The following is a 6271-nucleotide window of genomic DNA, read 5'->3' on the forward strand; positions in this document are numbered from 1 at the left end:
GGAAGGAAGGAAGGAAGGAAGGAAGGAAGGAACCACACATGCCAGCCCTTCAAAATTAAAACAAGAAGCCCCGAAGAATTCTTTTTGGTATTAATATTATTTAACATTTAAAACTCCGGGAACTTCAAACAAACTTTTTTTTTTTTTTCAGGGAAAAGAAAGAGAAAAGAGCTATTCTCTGGAAACCATTTGTTCACAACTCGAACTGTGCCATTTTGGCTCAGAAACAAAACTCGAGACGCCCAACCCTGTCCCCCCTCCCCCCGGCATATATCTTTTCAGCACACATTTTAAAATAAATATCCTTACGAGTCTTTCCAGAATGCCTCCTTGTTATGAATTGATAGGATACAACATACCCCAGCTGCGTGCCTGGAAGTTGGGGTTTAGTCCTTTAAATACCAGGACAACATCTGCAGGGAAAACCATTACGGGGCTCCGATCCCCCCCTACCCCCCGATTCCGCGCTGCCGACAGCGGGGGGGCGGCCTGGGGATGCGCGGGGGCTCCGCGGGGTCGGCCACGCGTGTCGGGGCAGCGGGTGGATGCGGATAACCCGCGGAAAGAGCCCCAAAGGGTCTTCGGTTCGCCCAAGGAGAAAATCGTATTTTTTTTTTTTTCCTGACCCTCCCCGCAATCCCTTTTAATTCTACCAGGCTTTTCCTCCCGCTCCTCGTCAGGCAAAAATAAACCCAAGCAAATCCAGCAAACTAATCTCTACAGAATTTAATTAAAGAGCGAAAAGGTTGCCAGAGGTCTGCTCGGAGGTGTCCGGCTTGGGAAACACGGGGCGAAACCCCACCTTTTTCGTCCCAACCCAAGATTAATTCAACCGGGAGGATATTTTCGTAGGACGTTTGCTCAGCAAAGCTGCCCTGTAGCTATTTCGGCTGAGAATTGTGTCTACCATTAAAAAGAAATGCAGGAAGCATTTACAGCGAGATCTCCTGGTTTGGGGCTTCCAGCAGGTGTCAGAGCTCTCTTCGGGGGGAGTTTTATATCTGTATCTATATCATCTATATCTATCTATCTATATCTATCTCTACATCTATCTCTACATCTGTATCTATATCTATTTCTACATCTATTTCTACATCTATGTATTTATTTCTACATCTGTCTATATCTGTATCTGTATCTATAGCTATCTATATATCATCTATATCATCTATATATCTATATCGCTAGCTATATCTACCCATATCATCTATATCTGTATCTGTATCTGTATCTGTATCTGTATCTGTATCTGTATCTGTATCTATCTGTCTGTCTGTGTGTGTCTCTCTCTATATGGGCAATTAAATAAAATAACCACTTTGTCTGTTTTAAACCACACGTGTGCAGAAGAAATACCAGAGGAATGTTAAAGTTTTAAACACTTTCTCTGCTTCTCCAGCTGAGGCTCAGTCGGAATACGGTGCATGACCATAAGATCACGTTTCAGCCTCTTTTTTCTTGTCGCTTTTGGTGGGACGCTGCAGTGGGGACTGTCGCTGCCCCATTTTTATTCAGTTGTGCGCTTAACCTGAGGTTAGGGTATGCCTTCCTGGGGCTGGGCAGGACGAAAACACCGTTATTTTCGAAAATAAGCAAGCCGGGAGTGATGGCGTTTGCAAAGGACGGAGCGAACAGAGCAGTATTGACACCTCTTAGGGCGATCAGCAGTGAAGAGTCCGGCTAAAGCGGTGACTGACCTCCCGAAAAGGAGCCGCAATTAGTTTAGGTGCCCCCTCGCCTCCGTGTGTGCGGGGGGACAGTCCCTTCCCTCGGCCAAGGCGGGGAATAAATAAATCTCCGTCGTCGCGGGCGGGGGGGGGAACATCACTTCTCACGCTCTTCTAGAGTGGGAGCGGGCGACAGACCCCCTCCCCCTGCCCACGGCGATGCGGAGCACACGCGGATGCTGCGCGGCCGCGGGAGGACGCCGAGGCGGCCCCGACGGGGCGGATTTAAGGAGAAGGAGCAATAAAACACCGAAAGTATTTCGTGCCCAGGGTCGCCTAAGGAGAAGGTAAACCGCGCTGTACATCCCGGGGGTCCCGGCTGATCCCGCCCCCCCCCCTCCCCACCGGCGCACGTGCGGTGATAGAAAATGGGGTTAAATGACGAGGGGTCACGTCGAGCCATCCCCACCGTTTAGTAAAAATAACAGGGCTATTACGGAGCCGAAGGAAGGAGCCGGGGAGTCCGTCCGCACACACAGGCACGTAGATATAGATAGGTACAGATATACGCATCTCTGCCCCTCTGAGCCCCAGGACCCCCCCGCCAGGCCTGGCACAGAGGAGGGTGCGCTCCCCGGTGTGTCGGGGACACACACACACACACACCGGGGCTGCCCCTTCTCCGGGAGGGAGCGCGGAGAGCTCGGGAGACGGCACTTCCCGCACCGACCTACGTTTTTCCCTTGGTTGTTTTTTTTTTTTTTTTTTTTCATCCATCTCTATTGCCGAAAACTGGAAATAATTAAATTCTTTAAAGGTTTACTTTTGAAACCGTGGCTGGAGTAAACTATGATTCAGGTGTAAATAATTACCAAAGTCATGAAAGCGGCAACTGCTACATGTGGTTTATCCATCGCTTTTTTTTTCTTTTTTTTTTTTTTTTAATCGTTTGATCATGTTAATGCGTAACTGTTTGCCAAATTCACATATTTGTAATTTACTAAAGTTTATCGTCTCTGCCGGGGAACGGGGATGTTGTACATGAGATTCCAGAGCCGCCCTGCCCCGCTGGAGCAGCCTGGCTGGAACAAACTGGATGCTCCTCAAAAAGCGGTAACGCCGTCACCCCCGTGTTTGGAAAAATCCACATCAGATTAGAGAAATTAGAACTGAATAAAAGATGCTTCCCCTTTCATAAACGCTCCCAGACCTACTCGATTTTACACTCCAGAGAAGAAATGAATTAGTGAAGAAAAGAAATTGTTTAAACACAATAGATCCGTGCCCAAATGAAAGCGTTCCCCGGGGCAGGACAAGCAGGATTTGGCCCGAGAGCATGAAAACAGAAGTATCCATTAAGCGAAAGCCTTGGACAAATAGGAGAAACGTGGACATACAATATACACCGTATAAACACAAGCCCGGGATTGATTTCTTCCCCGTTTTCTTCAGGTTGAATCTATTTTTTTTTTGTGTTTTGGTTTTCTTTTGCCTACGCTGCAATTTCAACCCATTTGTCTCCTCGGAAAGCCAGGGTGGAAAAAGGCAGAGAAACGCACTTTTTTTTTTTTTTTCTGTCTTGCGTGTGTCCTCTTTTAAAATCTTTTTTTTTTTTTTTTTTTTTTTTCATAGTAAGACACCACTGGAACATGTTCCGCTGTTGTAAAAGTGTTTTTTATCAGGCTGTAAATTACTGCCCCTCTGACAGAGGGGCCGGAAACGTAAATCACACCGTCGAGCTAAAGTTATGAAAAAGTTTGTTGCCTTTTTCTGCGTCCCAGGAAGATGCCGGGGCTTGGGAAGGGAGCGGGGCGTGGAGGGGGGGGGGGGGGAAGCCTTGTTTACTATTTTCCTGCTCCACCAAACTGTTGGCTCCACGGCGCCTGGGACTTTGATGGGAAAGAATGGACAATGTGCAGAGTCCCTTCCTATGACACCCAGGCCACCGCCACTTGGGAGGTCCCTTGGCCTAATGCAACCACAGCTAACTGCTCCCAACAGGAGGCTCCGCGGATCAGGCAGGGTCACAATTATACTTCTGCTACAGGCAAGAGCTTTTTTTTTTTTTTTTTAAAAAGGAAAAAAAATGGAGAGAGCAAAAGAGAGCGAGAAGGGAGGGGGCTGGGCGAGCGGTTGAGTTAAAGCTTTTCAGTTCCCCTGGGGAAGGAAAAACCGAGAGCGGGGTGAGCAGGAGCCCTTTCCAAGAGGCAGGACAGAAATCAGGTTGTTTCCACCCAGAGGACGGTGCCGGGGGACGCGGCGCGGGGGGCACCCCGACACCCCCCCCCCCCCGGGGCTCTCACGCCGAATGGCCCGCGGGGAGCAGCAGCCCCCCCACCCCACCCCAGGTTTTGGGGGGGTTCATCCCCCCGGCGGGGAGACCTCGCTGGTGGCGGGCAGATGAGATGTGCGGGGAGGTGGGGGGGGACCCCGGCCCCCGCCAGCCCTTCAGCATCCCCGCCGGAGCGGAGGGGGAGACCCCCGGCCCCTCGGCCTCCCATCCCGGCTCGGGGCGCGGGGGGGCGAATATTGTCCAGGGGTGGCGGGGGAAGGACGGGGGGGGGTCGGTACACACTGTATGTCTCGAAGGGGAGGCAAGGGTAGTTTCCCCACGCTGCTAAACCCCCTGCTTCTTACGGCGGGGAGGAAAAGCTAGGTGGGGGGGAAGACGGGGGGGCTCCCGACCTCCGCCCTGTGCCGGTGATGGCTCCGCACCGGCCCGTCCCCCCCCCGCTCCCGGCGGCCCCCAAACCCCCCCCCCCCCGCTCAGTCCGCCCCCCTCCGGGCTCCCACCTCGTCCCCCGATCCCCCCCGCCATGTCTTCCCTGGGGCAGGAGGACCCCCCTCTCCGCCCTGTTCTGGGCAACCACCACCACACCCCCCGGTCGCCCCCGCCAGGCAGCGAGACCCGACTGCGGGAGGGGGGGACGAGCTGCGGGGACCACCCCAACCCCGGCCCCGCTCGCCACCCCCCCTCGCTTACCTGGACCAGGCTCCCTGCTCGGCGGCGTGCTCGCAGCGGGACGGGGGCGAGAGGGGAGGCCCGACCCAGCCCCCCCGCGAGTGGGGAAGGGCCCGACTGTGCCCCCCCCCCCCCCGGAGAGATCCGGCGGGAGGAAGGCAGAGGGAAGGGGGGGAGCGGGAAAGCCTCTTTTTTTTTCGCCCCCCTTTCTCTCCCCGTTTGAGCCGAAGTGACCCGCAGTATCTGGAGAAGGTTTTTGAAGACGCTGGGGAGGGAGGGGAGAGAGTTTTCTGCTGAGAAACTCAATCTGCCGTACAGTAGCGGCCGCGCCTGGGATCCGTCACGGCTGACAGCACCGCAGGGCACAGACACCATCCTCCCGCAACTCCCCAAAATACCCCCTCCTCCCCCCACCCCCACCCCCCACCCCCCGCTCCCGAGGTGGCCGTCGGGCTGCGCCGCGCTCCGCCGCCGGGGGGGGGCGGGCAACGCGCCCCCGGGCCCCCGCCGCCGCCGCCGCCCCGGGGGGCGAGAGGAGGGATGGGAGAGCCCCCCCCCCCCCCCCCCCCGCCCCGCTCCCCGACATCCCCTTCCCCTCCCCGACCCCGCACCCCCCAGCCCCGATGTCCCGGCTCGGATGGCGCAAAGGCCGTAAATGTGAGCGCCAGCGCCGCCGGATTCCCGGGAATGACTTTAATGAATAATTTGGGAGACAGTTATGGCTTTAGGTAATTACTGCACGGCTCTATGAAAACCAGATTTGGGAGGGAGGGAGGGAGGCGGTCAAGGCCGGGCCGTGCGCTTCGGTTCCCCCCCCCCCACCGCGTCCCCGGGACCCCCCCCCGGCTGCGGGGTCCTCCTTCGGGCAAACCTGCCCAGGCCTGGGGGGGAGGGAGCCAATATTATCATCATCATTATAATTATTACTATTATTATTAATAGTATTATTTTTAATCTCTTCCGCCTCCTGTATTTTCTGGCAGGACATTTCCCTGTCTTTTTAGGCCAGTTTTAGAAAGCTGCTGGGTTTTGTTTTGTTTTTTTGTTGTGTTTTTTTTTTTTTTAAATTTATTTATCTTTTTTAAAAGTTCGTGATACGCAGCTGTTGCAGCCTATGGCCGCATATGGCATGCAAATAGGGACCCCTATAGGAGAATCGTCCTCTCCATTATCCCCACATGTTTGGTCGATATACGTGGCCGGGAAAAAACGGCTCTACCGCTGTACATTGACATATAATTTCGCATTTTTCTCTCGAGAGAGCGTTGGGCAGCGCCGGGGCCGGGTTCCTGCTTCGAACCGCCCTCACGGGTGGCAAATCCACGGCCCTGCGAGGGGGCAGCGACGGTCGCCATTGTCCCTTCGCTGCTGGCCCCAGCCCCGCTCCCCCCGCCGAGCGGCCCGGGGGGGGCTGCAGACCCCGCGCTCCCCCCCCGCCGGGGGACAGCATCAACCCCGCACAAGAGCCCTCACCACCCAGCGCCCTCCCCAGCCACGGGATTTTTTCGGTTCGGGTTTGTTTCACCAGTTTTGGTGGTTTTTTTTTTTTATTATTATTATTTTTTCCTTTACTTTTACTTTCCTTTTTCTCCCCCCCCCCCCCTCCTTTCCCCCCCCCCCGGGGTCGGTGGCTGTGGTGGGA

Source organism: Rissa tridactyla, chromosome 5 (assembly GCF_028500815.1).
Source record: "Rissa tridactyla isolate bRisTri1 chromosome 5, bRisTri1.patW.cur.20221130, whole genome shotgun sequence".
Taxonomy (NCBI): domain Eukaryota; kingdom Metazoa; phylum Chordata; class Aves; order Charadriiformes; family Laridae; genus Rissa; species Rissa tridactyla.